This window comes from Capra hircus, chromosome 8 (genome assembly GCF_001704415.2).
Source record: "Capra hircus breed San Clemente chromosome 8, ASM170441v1, whole genome shotgun sequence".
NCBI lineage: Eukaryota > Metazoa > Chordata > Mammalia > Artiodactyla > Bovidae > Capra > Capra hircus.
In genome coordinates this window covers 8,848,988-8,866,916 of record NC_030815.1, presented here as the reverse complement: position 1 = coordinate 8,866,916, position 17,929 = coordinate 8,848,988, and the positions used below count along the sequence as shown (strand labels likewise).

Below are 17,929 nucleotides of genomic sequence, written 5' to 3'. Positions count from 1 at the left end.
GTGGTTCACCAGAGAGGGGATGCCAAGGAGCCTTGGAGGAATAATGGAGTTACGTTCTACTCAGGCAAAGAGGTCAAGCAGCAAAAGACTCTGGATGCCTGTACTCACCTTCTCCTTCAGTGGATGGAATCTTTTGCTCATTCGTCAGGCCATATATATCAAACACTGATCTCTTTGCTCATTAACCAGGCCATACGTGAAAAGTACCTATCTCTTGCTCCAGGCATAGTTGCTGTGGTGCCAAGAGGATTAAAAGAGTCTCCAGGTTATGTATGAGAAGGGGACAGACTGAATAGTTAATTACAAATAGAATACTAAGTGGAAATTACCCCAACAAAGAAAGGAGTAAAGGGGAGTGACACTTGAGTTGGGTCTCTAAAGAGTTTGGAAGGTGAGAGGGAGAGAGGAAGGGGAAAAACCATTCCAGGCAGAAATAAAGTGTGTAGAAGGACCTCTCAAAAGCACATACTGAGTGCCTGTGCTCAGTGTCCCAGTCGTGTCCGACTCTTGTGACCACATGGACGGTAGCCCACCAGGCATCTCTGTCCATGGGATTTCCCAGGCAAGACTGCCTGGGTTTCCCAGGCAAGAAATGGGTTGCCATTTCCTTCTTTGGGGGATCTTCCCAACCCAGGGATTGAACCTGAGTCTCCTACATTGGTAGGCAGATTCTTTACCACTGAGCCAGCTGGGAAGCTGAAAAAGCATATAGTACTTTGGGAAATAAATGAGCATGGAGGGAGAGTTAACTTCTTTCTCTCAGCAAACTCTGTCCCTCATGAGCTCTTTTTTTTTCCTCTCCCTTGGTGAGAGAGAGACGACCAAGTGTCGTCTCCCTTGGTACAAACTGTTTAATTTAAAATAGTAGTAACTTTTGTTCATGTGTGTGGTTTTCAGCTTTGCAGAGACAAGGCAATTTAAGGCCAGGGCACCTATTGAGCTTAAGGTTCTCCGTGCTTGGCTGTTTGTAGTCTGTGTTCTCTGCTGCGTGAGACATTAAACATGGTAGCAGCAATCTCACCCAAAGTTAGTTTGAAATCAAGAAGTCACTCTGGTGAAGAATCTGAGTGCAGACTAGACTAGTTGAAGTGGCCACTGTCATGGTTTAACTTGGTCCAGTACAGAGAAGGGTCATTTTCCGTAGTTGTCACCTTTCTTCTCCTGCCGAGTAGTCTGTCTCTGCCCCTAAACTTGAAAGAATCAGCCCCTTCTGGCTGGTTCCAGAGGCCACAGCAGCTCTCCAGCATCTCCCTGGCACTTGAAACTGAGCCCTTCTTAGGCCCCACGCCCAGGAATCTTTCCGCTTGTCTCCCTTCTGGGCTTGCGGCCAGGCTCAACTTTTCAGGATGCTGTCTTCCAAGTCCTGCCTTGATTAACTCAGTCTGCAGCCCCTTCTTTGTCACTGTTTTCTTGTCACTCTTTTGGTTTTTCCTGCAGTCATCTGTGTTCGTAGTCTGTCTCATCTTAGACATTTGCATTTGCAAATGGCTACATTTCCATTTAACTCGCAGGAGGCAGCTTGTGTCGACTGCAGAAAGAAGCACACCTGGGCCACACAGAAGACAGGAGCCCGGGCTAGTCTGCCCACGGGGATCATGGGTGTGGGCGTCTGGGCTCCACATCCAAACCAGAGAGGATCAGTCTGGGCAGATTTTTTAAGATAGGCACTCCCAGCCCTGTGGTCTTCTACAAGAGGTTTCGGGGAAGGGAACTGGGAGCAGCCAGAGCCCTCTGCATATTACTAAAGGGGATATGGGTATTTGTTAATGGATGCATTGGTGAGGGTGTGTGGTGGGGTGGAAGTAGGGAGCTCGTGCCCAGCCCTGTAGGAGGGGAGAGGGTGTGAGGGAATGCAGATGGTGGAGCTTATGGTAGCAACTAGAAAAGGGAAAGCAGGCCAAGTAGTCCCAAGTAGTGCACGGGGCATGTGGGTGAGAAGAGAGATGACTAGGCATGGCCTCTGGGTGGCAGAAACCCAGATTGACCAGTAGCAACCGGTATGTTTGCAGCCATTCCTCCCCGTGGCTCTTCCTTCTTGGATCTGATGACCTTGTTATGGTTCTCCTCCTTGTCCCCACTGATTGCTTCTTCTCCAGACACCTTACCAGCTCACTTCAACCCATTGCCCCCTTTCTTGGACTCAGACCCCAGCCCAAAGTCCAGCTTCCCCTGTGGGAGCTCACCCATCCTCCTAGCTTTAATTATTACCTCTGTGGCTACACATGCCCAGATCTTTGTCTGCATCCTTGACCTCATTTAATCCTGCTCCCCATCTGCATTGCCTTTTTGGACATGTCCAGTGGCTGTCCCACTGTCATCTCCGACTCAGTGTCGTGTACTCAGAGGACGTGTACTCCTCCTCTTCTTGGAGGAGTCCAATTAAGTGACCTCTAAGGTCTCTTCCAGCTCTGAATTCCTGTGGCTTATGGAAAAAAACAAAGTCATCATCTTCACCTCTTTAAATAGCATTTTCTTCTGTTTCCAGGTAGACTTCAGCTATTTCTGGTGTTACCTCTCTTCACTGCCTTGTTGATCTTGCATCAAGCTCTTCCCCTTGGGTCCACGTGGTCACCACCGCTTCTGAGTTTGTTCCTAAACACCTGACCTCCGACTCACCTGATCCTCTGTGACCCACCCTGTCAGCCTCAGTGCCCATCAACACTGCTTCCATCAGTCGTGTGACTGGGACTTCTCTCCCATTTAGCCCTTCATTCTCCAGCTTTTTTGCACTTACCTGGCTATTCTCCAGCCACACCAAAGTGCCTTCCACACTCTAGAAGCTCTATATTCAAGATGCCAGGATGCAAACCTTCCCAGCCTATATTGATCATCCTGTTTTTCCCTTTGTTCTTCTAGAACAGATCATTTCTGCTACACAGTTTAACACTAACCATATGCATTTAGTGTTTTCTTTTTCAAGCATTTTCTCCAACTTGAACATACACTGTTATCAAATCACAATGATCAAATGTTTTTCTTGTCTTCCCCCCTAATGCCGAGATGGTGAAGTAGGCTCAACAAATGGGGGTTAGTCAATAATTGATCACCGAGAGTCTGGACTGAAGGAAAATTTTAGTTTAATGAGCTTAAAACTCTGAGTGGGAAGTCTGGGCAGATATACCCTCCTCCATCTGAGGATGGTTAAGGTGACTGTCTTGAATCTCTCTTCCCCTTTCCCTCCTATGTTTCTGCCATCTTCCTGCCAATGCCAGTCAGTGTCTTTGTCATCAATCTCATGTCTTTCCCACTCAAATTAGAATATGTTTCTAGTACTTAAGTTACTCCCCTGCTTAAAAACCAAATGTTGACAAGATATAGTCTGGCTCTCTGTCATGATGTTTGAAACCTTCCATGATCTGGCTCCTGCCTGCCCACTTTCTCAGACCCAACCTCGTACTTCTGACCCAGCCACGCTTAGCGATGATCCACCCTCCACTGTGGTTTCATTGCTGTGCGCACTCGGCACCCTATACCTGGAATGTGGGTAGTCCCTTTCTTCACCTGGCTTAATGCCTGTCCCTTGGAGACTCATCTCTGGCAGTCAGTTCCTTCTAGAATCCTTCCACGGCTCCATCTACTCTGGCTTAGCTGCAACAGTAACACCCTGATGTGGTCCAGTTTCACCCTGCGTGTACATTTCTGTCAAAGAGGTACCATGTTGTGTTACGATGGTTGGCATACCGACTTACCTCCCTAACAGTCCTAAAGCTTCTGGTGTCTCATTAACGTTTGTATCCCCAGCTCCTCGCCTGAAACCTTACTGACTGAAAAAGCTGTTCAGTGAATATGTTTCTGCTTTTCATGGTGAAGATGTTTGGTTCCATTCAGACTCAGTCCTCTGCTTAGGCAAGCACTGTAACTCATGCTTGGAGGTCCTTCAAACCAGTCATGTGTTCAAGGAGGCATTTTGCTTCCTCCTTTAATCTAGGTAGACACAACTCTGTTTTACATTTTAAATATTTACTTCTGGACTTATCACTCTATCAAGTTTATTTATATTTGATTCATCCCTTACAATTGATGGAGCAGAATGGGATAAGGCAGCAGCGTTTCTTCCATCCCTTTTAAACTCTTATCGACATTTTGTTATTCACTATAGCTTCGCCTTAGTCATCAGTGTTGGGCTAATGGACTGGAACAGCCCGAGTTGGACGGTAATTACTTACTCTGTTGCTGATGGCCCAGATGAGAATAGGACTTATTAGATCTGTAATAATGGAAATCTGTGTTTAATGCAGATCTTTTAAGCAGTTTGAAACGATCTCAAATTCATCTCTCTTTGCCATATGTTAAAATGTCACATTATGGTTTTAAAATTCAGGATGAGAACTGAAGTTTCAGAAGAAACTGTGGAAAAGTTCTCAAATCTGTCCTTTCTAAAATCAGAAGCATTTGTTCATCTCACATCAAGCCTCCACGGAGAGGCAGCGCTGTCTGTGCAGTATCCCAAAAGGGGGTGCTTCCAGGAAGCAGACAGCCTCTTTCACCAGGACCCAGGAATAGGCAGGGTAGAGGGGAAGCAGGTGTGGAGGCCCCTGGGGGTCCCTGGGGGTCTCCCTAGAAGCATAAGGCTGGACTTCAGCAGATGAACCCAAGTTGAACCCTCTGAACCTTAGGCTCAGAGGTCAAGGTGGGCCCCACATCTGAATGCTCGCCCTTGAGTCGTTAGGTGGTCTCTTGTTTCAGATGTGGCAAACTTGAGCATTCCCACCAGTCCTGCCTGATTTCTTCTTTCTCCTTGTCACGAGAGGAAGAAAGTTAGAAGAAATCTGACTCAAGAAACTGCCGTGACTGGTGCTTAATAATCGCGATCCACCCTCCTCATTGTGCAGACCTGAAGACCAGATCAAGGAACTTTAATAGCTCACCCAAGGGCCCGTGTCATGAGCGCTGCAGTAGGGGTGGAGGCAGAATCGAGCATTCCCTCAGGGGGCCCGCCATCACTTTTAGGAGTATGTTCCTATAGGGTCTTTGGACCAGCACAGCTGCTGTGTTTTCAAGTTATTTCCACTAAACCATATCCTTCTTCTTGAGTGGGAAATGGTCTACATAATTTAGCTTCCTCTCTTAAAATAGAGTCTTGTCTGGAGACTTATTAATGGGAGCTGTAACTCACTGAATTTTACAAATGAAGCAGGGTCTTGAAAGATCTCTTGTTTCTCAGCAGAGATCTTAAGAGTGAGAAATGGTTCTGCAGACTCAGATGCAGCTTTTCTCTTTGGTTCAGTGAGTCTCATGCTTCTTTGCAAACAGTAAATGTCCTGAGTGGTGTCATTATACTGTTGGAGAGCTTGGTGCTGGTCAATTGCACCAAGCATCTACCTCTTCCGATTTTGAAATGTCACAGCTTTCCTGTGAAAAACAGGCTGATGCCATTTCTCTAGTGAGAGATTGCCTTGGCTCCTATGACTCCATTATATAATATATATCATCAACTTGATAGACCTGATGTAACTGGCAAGGTGCTCCAATGGATGCTGTGGGGGACAAAAAATCCAAGGATTCTCTGGACTCAGCGTGCTTGTATATACTATAGTATATTTATTTGTGTACTTTTCTTTCTTTCTTTTTAAGAAACTTATTTTTGGCTGTATCTGGTCTTAGTTGCTGCATTCAGGATCTTGATTGCCGCTTGCAGGCTTCTCTCTAGTTGTGGGACACAGGCCTAGTTGCTCCACGGCATGTAGGATCTTCGTTCCCCAACAAGGGATCGAACCTGCATTTCCTGCATTGAAAAGTGGATTCTTAACCACGGGACCCCTGGGGAAGTCTCTTTTCTTTTTACTCTTGAATCTTGATACTTTCTTGTTGGTAAGTTTTTTTGAGTTCAGGGAGCTTGCTAGGTGCATGAAAAGTGGAATGAAAGTGTTAGTCGCTCAATCTTGTCCAACTCTTTGTGACCCCATGAGCTCTAGCCTGCCAGGCTCCTCTGTCCATGGGATTCTCCTGGCAAGAATACTGGAGTGGGTAGCCATTCCCTTCTCCAGATCTTCTGGACCCAGGAATCAAATTGGGGTCTCCCACATTGTTGATGGATTCTTTGCCATTGAGCCACCAGGGAAGCCCTTGCTAGGTGCATATTGCTTTATGGATTTTACCGACTCCTACTTTGGGAGAAAATAGTCACATTTTAGTACTTTCCCCAGTAACTTTAAAACAGTGTTATGTGATGTATTGTCATTGACTCAAAAGTTGCCCTTATGTATTTGCCACATGTTTTGGTAACACAGTGTGGAAAAAGTAGGGAAATTTGAGCACTTTTTGGTGACAAAGTTCTCAGCTTATATCTGATATTTGTTGATGAACAACAGCAGTATTCTATGACAGCCCTGAACTTTCTTAAAAGCAGTCTTATAAAGAAGACAAGCTATGGAAACCTTGGATGCTTATTGAAATTCCAAGTTACTTGTATAATATCTTCCTCATCTGAGGATGTCTGTCTATGGCTGAGGTCCATAAGGGTTTTTAAGAACTAAAAGGAGTCCTCTGGGTCCCCAGTTGAGAAAGTAGAAGTAAAGAGGCAGAGCGCCTTCTCCAGAATCGCTTAGAACCAGAGAACCTGGGTCTTCTCACCTCTCAACCTGTGTTCTTTCTACCACACCACCCACTTTTATTCCACAAAAATAAACAGGTATTTTACATCTGATCACCTTCTAATGAGTACATCTATTCCCAATACTGGCAAACTTTGTGATTCTATCAGAGCAGGCAGTCTTATTTGTAAAGAGGCTGGCTAATTATCCATGACATTTTAAATGTCTGCATTGTCCTTGAGCTAAGAGTATGAAGAAGACTCAGGGGTGTATACACTTCCTGATAGATTTCACTTAGTTTAGCACACTCTGACAGTAAAAACAAATCTTAGCTGTTCAACGGCAATAACATTCCAACCGGGAAAATAATTTTAAAAACCTGTTAACTGTATTATTGCTAATTTGGTATCACAGGAACTACCAGAGTTGTCAGCATAGCTGTGAAGATATGATAGACATATTTTGTCTAAGAAAAATGAAAAAAGCAGATACTCACTTTGCATCGGCATCGATGACAATAGTGGTCATTTTTCTAAACTTGGGTTTTATTTCTTCAGTTGAAATTCAAAGTAACCCAGGTGGAAAAGAAGGCTATTATGTTGAAGGATTGGAAGCTCTTGATTTTATCAAGGATTAGGACTAAGTTGAGATACTGTGGGATGTTTTACTAGATAAAGAGACAGGGGAGATGGCCGCCATCTGTGATTTGAGAAGACCCGCCGCCCAGACCTGCTGCCCAGTAAAGAGAGTCCTCCACTAAGACTTTTGTTTCCTGGTATTTCTGTTTTCTGTTTTTACTCTTACTAATTGTACTTACACCTGGTTGCAAATTTCTGGATGTCCTGTGGATTCAGGGGTATTGTTATTGATGTTGTTTAGTCATGTCCAACTCTTTGCGATCCTGTGGACCGTAGCCTGCCAGGCTCCCCTGTCCATGGGATTTCCCAGGTGAGAATACTGGAGTCGGTTGCTATTTCCTGCTCCAGGGGATCTCCCTGACCCAGGGATCAAATCCCTGTCTCCTGCGTTACAGGTGGATTCTTTCACCGTTGAGCCACCTGGGGAGCGCTGCAGGGACTTTAGAAAGAACTAAAACCCCTTTTCCATCCCAAGTTCCCCTTTGGCCATAGCTGGTTCAGTCTGATGGCTGTAGTGGGTCTTCCTCCCCACCCCCCACCCCATCTTGGTCATGGCTGCTGCCCAGGTGAGCAGTATCTTTGGGTAAATTGAGAAAAAATTTATCATTTTGGCCTCCGTAGTATTTTTATTTGTATAAAATGATTATTATTTTTGCCTGTATAGTGACGTGGTGATAAGAAAGACCTCTATTTATTTTTTAAAATGTAGCAACATTTTCAAGTTTGAATCAATCAAATTTATTGTAGGAGCTGCAGATATATATACACTGTATACTGAATAGATAGCAAGGGCAGAAGCCCAGGGGTTTTGCTTCTCTAAATGTGGGACTCTTGGTTCTGGGAGGTGATCTCTTCCCCTTCCTGGTACAGGGATAGGACTGAGTGGTGTCTATGGTTACCTTCAGCTCGTACAAGCTCTCATTTATAATTATAACGCTTGCTGCATCTGTGCATGTCAGTCCTTCTGAAAATAAAGAAGGTTTTGTCTTCAAATGGTACATCTATTTTTGTTTAATGGGTGGCTACAGCCTGGTTCTGGCATGCTTCTGTCTCGCTTTATTCTCTGCAGACACTCCTGGTTTCTGGTCCAGGCCTGAATACGTCACCCACCTGACGAGACACATCAGCAACATGGGCTCTGGAACTGAACACACCTAAATTTAAGTCCTGGTTCTCAATCCCAGTTGGTCTAGTTTTCTCATGTATGAAACGGAGATGATGTTGACTTTGTGGGTTGATGTGAGATATTGAGGGTAAAGCCCTTGCTTGGCACAGTGCCTGGTTCCTGCCCATGCCTGCCTCATTCTCTATTCCCCTTCTCCCAAGAAAAGGTTCCTTTGTGCAGGAATATGAAACAGTAAGTTGTATATCACTGGTTCTACTCTCTGTTTTTATGGTTCAGCTCTTTTAGATTCCACATAAAATGATATGAAGATTGTATTTATATTTAAAGCAATGACTGTCTTATCAGGTTGGGCTGCTGTAACATAGACTGAGTAGATTAAATAAAAGACATTTATTCTCATAATTCTGGAGGCTGGGAAGTCCAAGATCAGGTGCTGGCAGATTGGGTTCCCTGTGAGGATCTCTACTTGGCTTACAGACAGCCGTCTTCTCATTGTGCCCTCTCATGGAAGAGAGCAAGCTCTCAACCTTTTTCTCTCCTATTATAAGGATACTAATTCCACCATGGGGCCCCCACCCTTGTGATCTCATCTAAACCTCAAAGCTCCCACCTCCAATTACCATTGCATTGGGGATTAAGGCTTCAACATATGAATTTGAGGGGAAACATACAAATTTGTTGTATAGACACAAAGTTGTCTGTAACAAGTCACAGGTTGCTCAGTAGAGAAAGGACTGAGATGGAGGAGCCTCCAGGCATTTTTCTAGCAGAGGTAATGAGCTGAACTAGTTGGGTAGTGATGGAGCTGGTGAGATGTGATTATTAAGTCAGTGGGACTTCTTGACATCAGGGAGAGTTTGTCTCTCTACATGATCAGTGCCCTAGAGGCCTTGCTTCTGTCCTGTGGGGCATGCTTCTCCATGGGAATAGCCTTTTGTCTTTTCCCATCTGTACTGGCCCGACAATATGATTGGTGTGCAATTTGTGTTAAGGGGTGGGTGAGGGGAGATTAACGGGCTTCCCAGGTGGCGCTGCTGCTGCTGCTGCTAAGTCGCTTCAGTCCCCGACTCTGCGCGACCCCATAGATGGCAGCCCATCAGGCTCTCCTCGTCCCCGGGATTCTCCAGGCAAGAACACTGGAGTGGGTTGCCATTTCCTTCTCCAATCCAGGTGGCACTAGTGGTAAAGAACCCACCAGGACTAAAGAACTCCTGCCAAGGCAGGAGACATAAAAGACACAGGTTCAGGTCCATCGTTGGGTCGAGAAGATCCCCTGGAGGAGGGAGTGGCGACCCATTCCAATATTCCTGCCTGGAGAAGCCGGTGGACAGAGGAGCCTGGCGGACTGCAGTCCATGGGATTACAGAGTCAGACAGTCCTGAAACGACTTAACAAGCATGCGTGTATGGAAGGGAGATTAACATAAGAAACTACTTTCTCTTCTTCTCAAAGTATGGATATGTAGGTGAAATACAAGGAGGAGGGGAGAGGAGTTGCAGTTGTCTTGGCACATGATTCCATCTACAACTTCGCAGCTCTTTTCTCAGCTCCTGCCCTTAGACTTCTTGAGACTGAGGCATTGGACATGGAGGTGATTGGGAGGCTTTCATGAGTTTGCTGCTATGGCACCTAAGTTAGATTTCCTGGTTGCTGGCCCCGATTCCAGGTGATCCTTCATAGATATATAGAATTCCATAAGAACATCCAGAGCGAGAGGCAGAGATGCAGCCCATCAAGGCCATGGATACAAGCAATGCTATGTGTGTTAGTTACTTATGGCTCTATGATAAATTATCACGAAGCTTAGTGGCTCAGAGCAGCACACATCTATCGTCACACAGGATTTATGAGTCAGGGCTGTGGCACAGCTTTGCTGCACCTTCTGCTTCAGCTTCTCTTCCAAGGCTGCACTCAAGAGAGTGGCCAAGATTGAGATCTTGTCTGGAGGCTCAACTGGGGAAGGATCTGCCTTCAAACTCACTGATGCAGTGGTTGGCAGTTCCTCAAGGGTTGTTGGACTCAGGGCCTCAGTGCCTTGCTTGATTTGCCTGGAAGCTGCCCTCAGCACTCTTGCTGGGTTGGTCTCTCCAGCCTGGCAGCTTGCTTCACCAGAACATGCAATCGAGAGTCTAGCCAGATGGAAGTCACAGTCTTTTGTAACTTAATCACAGAAGTGTCATCTCCTCTATGTTGCCATATTCTGTTGGGCAGAAGCAAGTTACTCAGAGAGAAGGGATTACACAAATGAACGCCGAGAGGTGAGGAGGCTCTTCGGGGCCACCGTAGAAGCTGCCTGCCACAGCTGTATATCATGGCTTCATTCAGTAGATTAGAGCAGAAAGGATCTTAGTGATCATCCTAGACCCTCCTCATTATTTTTCCTTTTAAAGTATTTATTTATTTTTAATTGGAGGATAATTGCTTTACAGAATTGTGTTGGTTTCTGCCCTGCATCAGCCTGGCCTCCTCATTTTTATAGGGAAGGATAGTGAAGTGATTAACTCAGGGCCATAGCTACTCTAAGGTAGAGCTGGCACTTCTGACTGTCATCCCAGTGAACTGTGAGTGGGCTGTATTTAACCTCCATAAGCTGGCAGGTAGCAGTTGTTCAGTTTGCAATTTCAGCCTCAAGGAGCTTTATTCTTCTGCGTCTGTGCACTGCCACTACGTGGTGGCCCCAGGCCAGACTCTGAGTGGGGTGTAAATGGCACACCTTGGGCTTTGTTTGAGACCCAGTGCATAGAGGCTTTGCCTAAGTGTATCCAGCTTAAATACTGTGCTTTCTATGCTTTATCTCCCCTTTACATCATCATGTCTTTAAAACAACATGCACTGTGATGCAATTAGCCGTCTCACCTGGTTTTAACATTTCCCTCATAATCTCATGTAATGCTGTAGACCACCATGTTAAGAACCCTCAGTTCTATCAGTTCAGTTCAGTTCAGTTACTCAGTCGTGTTCGACTCTTTGCAACCCCATGAACCGCAGCATGCCAGGCCTCCCTGTCCATCACCAACTCCAGGAGTCTACCCAAACCCATGTCCATCAAGTCAGTGATGCCATCCAGCCATCTCATCCTGGGTCGTCCCCTTCTCCTCCTGCCCTCAATCTTTCCCAGCATCACGGTGTTTTCCAATGAGTTAGCTCTTCTCATCAGGTGGCCAAAGTATTGGAGTTTCAGCTTCAACATCAGTCCTTCCAATGAACAACCAGAACTGATTTCCTTTAGGATGGACTGGTTGGATCTCCTTGCAGTCCAAGGGACTCTCAAGAGGTTTCTCCAACACCACAGTTCAAAAGCATCAATTCTTCTGTGCTCAGCTTTCTTCACAGTCCAACTCTCACATCCATACATGACCACAGGAAAAACCATAGCCTTGACTAGACAGACCTTTGTGGGCAAAGTAATGTTTCTGCTTTTGAATATGCTATCTAAGTTGGTCATAACTTTCCTTCCAAGGAGTAAGTGTCTTTTAATTTCATGGCTGCAATCACCATCTGCAGTGATTTTGGAGCCCCCCAAAATAAAGTCTGACACTGTTTCCACTGTTTCCCCATCTATTTCCCATGAAGTGATGGGACCAGATGCCATGATCTTCGTTTTCTGAATGTTGAGCTTTAAGCCAACTTTTTCACTCTCCTCTTTCACTTTCATCAAGAGGCTTTTCAGTTCTTCTTCACTTTCTGCCATAAGGGTGATGTCATCTGCATATCTGAGGTTATTGATATTTCTCCCGGCAATCTTGATTCCAGCTTGTGCTTCTTCCAGCTCAGCGTTTCTCATGATGTGTTCTGCATGTAAGTTTAGTTTATCTTGAATCTTAGCTCTGTGCTTGCTCCTAACCCTTGAGGCTGCTTGAGGCTGCTTGGCTCTCTAGACTTGCCGTTGTGTTGGGCCCTTTTTCTTGGCTGTGTGTTATCATAGGCTGTTGTCACAGGAGGATGTAGGAGGCAATGGAGGCAGGTTAGTTATGCTCGGGACTCGGATTGCATGAGACAGACCTGAGGCGTGTCACCTGGAACTTCCAGGGCCAAATGTGAGTGAGTGGTCAGACAGTGGGACGTTCAGAAAATGGCTGTGGTGCTCCCTGGGATCTACTCTTGAGAGCCAGGATCCTCCAGTGAAGAAGTCAGAACAGTGCCTAGGAGTCTTTTGAAGCATTAGTCACCTCAGACCAAAAATCTGGGAGTGACACAGTAGCAATCAAGGCAGAAAGAGTTTAAAATATAAAAGTTCAATAAAATAGTAAAATAGCAATGCTAGCAAGAGCCAGACCAGTTCATTCTTTAATTTTGTCCCCAAGACATTTTTCCCTTTTCTTTAATTTATATTCTTCAGTGGAAGCTCAGACATAGATGCAGAGGCCTTGCATTTTTCATGCTAAATGGAGAGGGAGGTGTGGCATCAGAAGAGGCAGAACTGAGCCCGGTGCTTTTGGAACTGGTAGTGTGGTGGCGGTGGTGGTGGTGGCGGTGGTGTTGGTGTTGGCTGAGGTGTTGGTGGTGGTGATGGTGGTGAGGTATTGTCGCTGGTGGCACTGGTGGTAGTGTTGATGGTGGTGGTGGATGTGTTGTTGCTGGTGGCGTTGGTGGTGGTGGTGGTGGTGATGATGGTGGTGATGGTGATGGTGCAGGTGTTGCTGCTGGTGGGGGAGATGGTGGTGGGGGAGATGGTGGTGTTGCTGGTGGTGGTGATGGTGGCAGTGATGGTGATGGTGCAGGTGTTGCTGGTGGTGTTGCTGGTGTTGCTGCTGTTGCTGCTGCTGGTGGTGATGGTGGTGGCAGTGATGCTGGTGGTGGAGGTGTTGCTGGTGGTGGCAGTGATGGTGGTGTTGCAAGTGTTGCTGGTGGTGGGGAAGATGGTGGTGGGGGAGATGGTGGTGGTGATGGTGGCAGTGATGGTGGTGGTGCAGGTGTTGCTGGTGGTGTTGCTGGTGTTGCTGATGTTGCTGCTGCTGGTGGTGATGGTGGTGGCAGTGATGCTGGTGGTGCAGGTGTTGCCGATGGTGGCAGTGATGCTGGTGGTGCAGGTGTTGCCGGTGGTGGGGGAGATGGTGGTGGGGGAGATGGTGGTGGGGGAGATGGTGGTGTTGCTGGTGGTGGTGCTGGTGTTGCTGATGTTGCTGCTGCTGGTGGTGATGGTGGTGGCAGTGATGCTGGTGGTGCAGGTGTTGCCGGTGGTGGCAGAGATGCTGGTGGAGGTGTGGCGGTGGTAACACTAGTAGAGCTGGTGCTGGTTCAGTTTCTGTCCCTCACTGCTCTGAAATCCTCCCCATCTTCTAGACCCCACCACTCCCTCCTTGAAGATTTATAGACTCCAAACCTCTTTCCATGATGAAGAAAGAGTCAGTTTCCTGTCCCTGGAAACAGAGCACCTTGATAATAACTACATTCCCTCTAGATGTGGAAGATTTGCTTACTATGTTATATTTAGTGAAAATAGCAGAAAAGCCCTCATCTCTTTCAGGCTGGGATTAAATGGCTTGGATTACATTGGATTCTAGGTTTGTTTTTTTTTTAATACTTCTTTTCCCATGCCAATTCTTTTAGAAACTGGCAAGAATCATTGAAAATGAAGATCTATATAAAGAAACATTGGGATCCTTAGATTTGTCTGATGCTTTAAGCTTACCACATCCATCTTCCCATCCGTTTTCACTTGACCCACTTAACAACATTAGCAGACAAGTAGAGCAGGCATGATCCACATTTGATGGCTGAAGAGCTCTAGATTCAGAAAAGGTAGGTGATATGTCAAAGGATATACATAGCTGTAGGCCATACAACTCAAAACTGTAGGCAGCCAGGACTCCTACCTGGGCCTTCCCCTTCCAAATCCTGTACTCAAATCACGTGGGAAATAGCCAGATTTTATCACCCAGCTTGTGGAAGAAGAGAAAGCAAGGGTGAACCAAGGGAGAGACGGTAAATGATGTTGAATAAAACATGAGGATAATAGTTTGCATATGTAGCCTCATGATTTTTATTGCAAGACTAAGACCTGCTTTTTGAGTGTTCTTTGCTTGTGCCTTCTGCTTTTTGTAAATATTCCCGACATTTACCGTGACATCCTCTACCTGCAGACGGCTATCCTCATCTGCATGGCCCTTGCTTCTCTTCCATCTCTGGAGACTGTCTGTGCCCTTAGTGAATGGGAATCTCCCTGTGGACAATTGGTGATTGAGGGGGGACAGCTGGCTGCAAGGGCTGGTTCATCAGTATGCATCGTGATCAAGTCCTGCCAGTTATTACAATTCATTATAAATTACTCAGAATCCCAGGAATCTCATTTAGTTCTTACTCAGCAGCTGGAACAGGCTACCAGCTGTGGCTCTAGGGTATCCCCTAAGGACTTCACCTAAGCGTGGGGGGCAAATAGGTCAAATGAACTGATGTTGACTGGATGGGGGTCAACAGGAAAGCCCGTTTCTACCTTAGAATAGATGCTCTGCAGATGCCATGTTTTTGTTGTTTAGTTGCTCAGTTTTGTTTCCAACTCTTTGTGACCCCATGGACTGTAACCCACCAGGCTCCTCTGTCCATAAGATTCTCCGGGAAAGAATACCGGAGTGGGTTGCCATTTCCTTCTCCAGGAGATCTTCTTGACCCAGGGATTGAAGGTAACGTTCCCTGAATTGGCAGGCAGATTCTTCACCACTGAGCCAGAAGGTGCCATGGAGGGAATTGAGTTGTGGACACAGTTTAGTTTTTGCCCTCTGATGAACCCAGGCACACTCCAGTGTGTCTTTGAGGGTGATTGGAGAGAGGAAACAGAGAAGGGAGAGAAGTAAACAAAGGAGGCGTGAAAAGAGTTGTACATGCTCGCTTTTCCATCAAAATCCGGCCTCTGATTGCCTTTTCTGTTTCAGCCTCTGTGACACTTTTCACTGAATCCTAGATGATAGCCCGAACTGACCATTCACTTACTCCTCTGGACCTTTGAGCCCTGTGTTCTTTCAATTTCAGACATTTCCTCTCTTCTCCCACTTTCCACTTGTGGACACCTCCTAATCTTTCAAGGCTCAGCCCCAGCAGGCCAGGTACTTTCATGTGGATCATCCCCTCACAATTCTAGACATGATTTCCATTCACCTTTTTTTTTTCCAGATAAGGGAATTGAAGCTCAGAGGTCTTATGTGACTTGCTCAAAGGCATGGTTCTGGTGGGGAGTGGAGTCCTCTGGCCACGGCTTTTCCATATAATACTGTACTTGTGTCTCACTGGTGCTTCCCTTCCTCATGATATAATTCTCTACTGGCCCTGACTCGGTGGTGAGGTCAGCCACATTTGACTTCTGTTCTCCTGGTCCTTCGTCATGTAGCCCTTTCCCTGTATATCCACCTCTTTGTTAAGGAAGGGTAAGGCCGTGACCTCACATCTGGTCCTCAGATGCTCTGCCTCTTAGAGCTATGAACTAGGACAAAGGGTGGAAAACTTTTCTACGGAGGTGTGAATGGTAACTATTATAGGGTCTGCAGGCCATACAGCTCTGTCACAACTCCTGTCTGCCATTGCAGAGTGAAGGCACCCATAGACAGCGAAACAATGAATGCCTGCGGCTGTGTGCCAATAAAACTTTATTTAATGACACTCAGTTTTGAACTTCATGTCAGTAATTTGCACATGTCACAAAATTTTTTTCTTCTTGTTTTTTTTTCAGTCATTAAAAAAAAAAAAAACTACACTTGGCTCATGAAAATGAAAGTGTTAGTCACTCAGTCGTGTCCTACTCTTTGCAACTCCATGGACTGTAGCCCACCAGGCTGCTCTGTCCATGGAATTCTCTAGGCAAGATTACTGGAGTGGATTTATTTTCCCTTCTCCAAGGGATCTTCCTCATCCAGGGTTCAACCTGGGTACCCTGCATTGCAGGCAGAATCTTTACCGTCTGAGCCACCAGGGAAGCACATGGGTCACCCAAAAATAGACGGCAGGCTTTGGCTGGTGGGCTTTAGTTTGCCAGCTCTTGCTCTAGAACTAATTGGATAGCGGTCATTCGTATTTCAGTAAAATTGTCACTGTGTCATTTCTTCTGGAAGCACTGACAGTGTAAGCCTTTAGCTTCCGGTAAAAGGCTTTGTCACCTCCTGAAAGGATTTTGGGCAGCTGTGGATAGTGGTGGGCTGGGAGAGGTGATGCCAGGGCATAGATTCCTCCCTGTAAAATAAGGTCAGTTCAGCTTTGGTCCTCTTGTCTCCTCAGTGAAAATGTTAGGTTTAAATCCTAAATGTTATTTATCTTTGAGCTTTGTACAGAGGAAAAGGTTTTGGTTTGGTTTTTGTAAAAATACCAGGCTTAGATCTTTTTGTGTGAGCTGTAATTGTTGATCTTGTAAATTCATGCTTTTTAGTGCTGGCAGTGGGATTGTTTTTGTTTCTGAACAGTTTCAATAATTCTTTCTTTCAGTAGGGAACTTGCATTGAATTTCAACTTTAGCTATGTTTTTCATCTCAACTGGAATTATAAGACAAGCAATTGCCCGTTATACTACAGAGGAGTGCTTTGGAATCCCTTTGGTGTCAAAACAAAAAAAAAATGATTAGTAAGACTAATGTTAAGTAGCTTCCTCTAGGAGTTTTATGATTTCAGGTCTTACATTCAGATCGTTAATGCATTTTGAGTTGATTTTTATGTATGGCATAAAATAAGGATCCTGTATCATTCTTTTGCATATGACTATGTCCAGTTTTCCCAGTAACATTTATTGAAGCTATCCTTTGCTTAGGATATATTCTTGACTCCTTTGCTTGCTATGAATTATTTGAGCACACATGTATGAGTTTATTTCTAGGCTGTCTCTCTGTCCTGTTCCATTGACCTATGTGTCTGTTTTTATGCCAATATCATACAATTTTGATTATTATAGCTTTGTAATATAGTTTTAAAAGATGCTTACTCCTTGGAAAAAAGTTATGACCAACCTGGATAGTATATTTAAAAGCAGAGACATTACTTTGCCAACAAAGGTCCATCTAGTCAAGGCTATGATTTTTCCAGTGGTCATGTACGGATGTGAGAGTTGGACTGTGAAGAAAGCTGAGCGCCAAAGAATTGATGCTTTTGAACTGTGGTGTTGGAGAAGACTCTTGAGAGTCCCTTGGACTGCAAGGAGATACAACCAATCCATTCTGAAGGAGATCAGCCCTGGAATTTCTTTGGAGGGAATGATGCTGAAGCTGAAACTCCAGTACTTTGGCCACCTCATGGGAAGAGTTGACTCATTGGAAAAGACTCTGATGCTGCGAGGGATTGGGGGCAGGAGGAGAAGGGGATGACAGAGGATGAGATGGCTGGATGGCATCACTGACTCGATGGACGTGAGTCTGAGTGAACTCCGGGAGTTGATGATGGACAGGGAGCCCTGGCGTGCTGCGATTCATGGGGTTGCAGAGTTGGACACGACTGAGTGACTGAACTGAACTGAACTGAATATAGTTTTAAATCAGGACATGTAATGCCTCCAGCTTTTTTGTTTTTATTCAAGAGTGCCTTGGCCATTTAGGGTTTTGGTGGTTTCCACTAAAATTTTAGGATTATTTATTCTATTTCTGTGAAAAATGCCTTTAGAATTTTGAGAGGGTCGCACTGAATCTGTAGATTGCTTTTGGTAGTATGGACATTTCAGCAATATT

The 17,929-nt window shown here is 45.5% G+C and overlaps 1 protein-coding gene across 4 annotated transcripts in view; it reads left to right on the top strand.

Moving 5' to 3' along the window:
- Positions 1-17,929, top strand: part of MSRA (methionine sulfoxide reductase A) — a 379,843-nt gene that overhangs the window by 129,180 nt on the left and 232,734 nt on the right. The window lies entirely within an intron of this gene.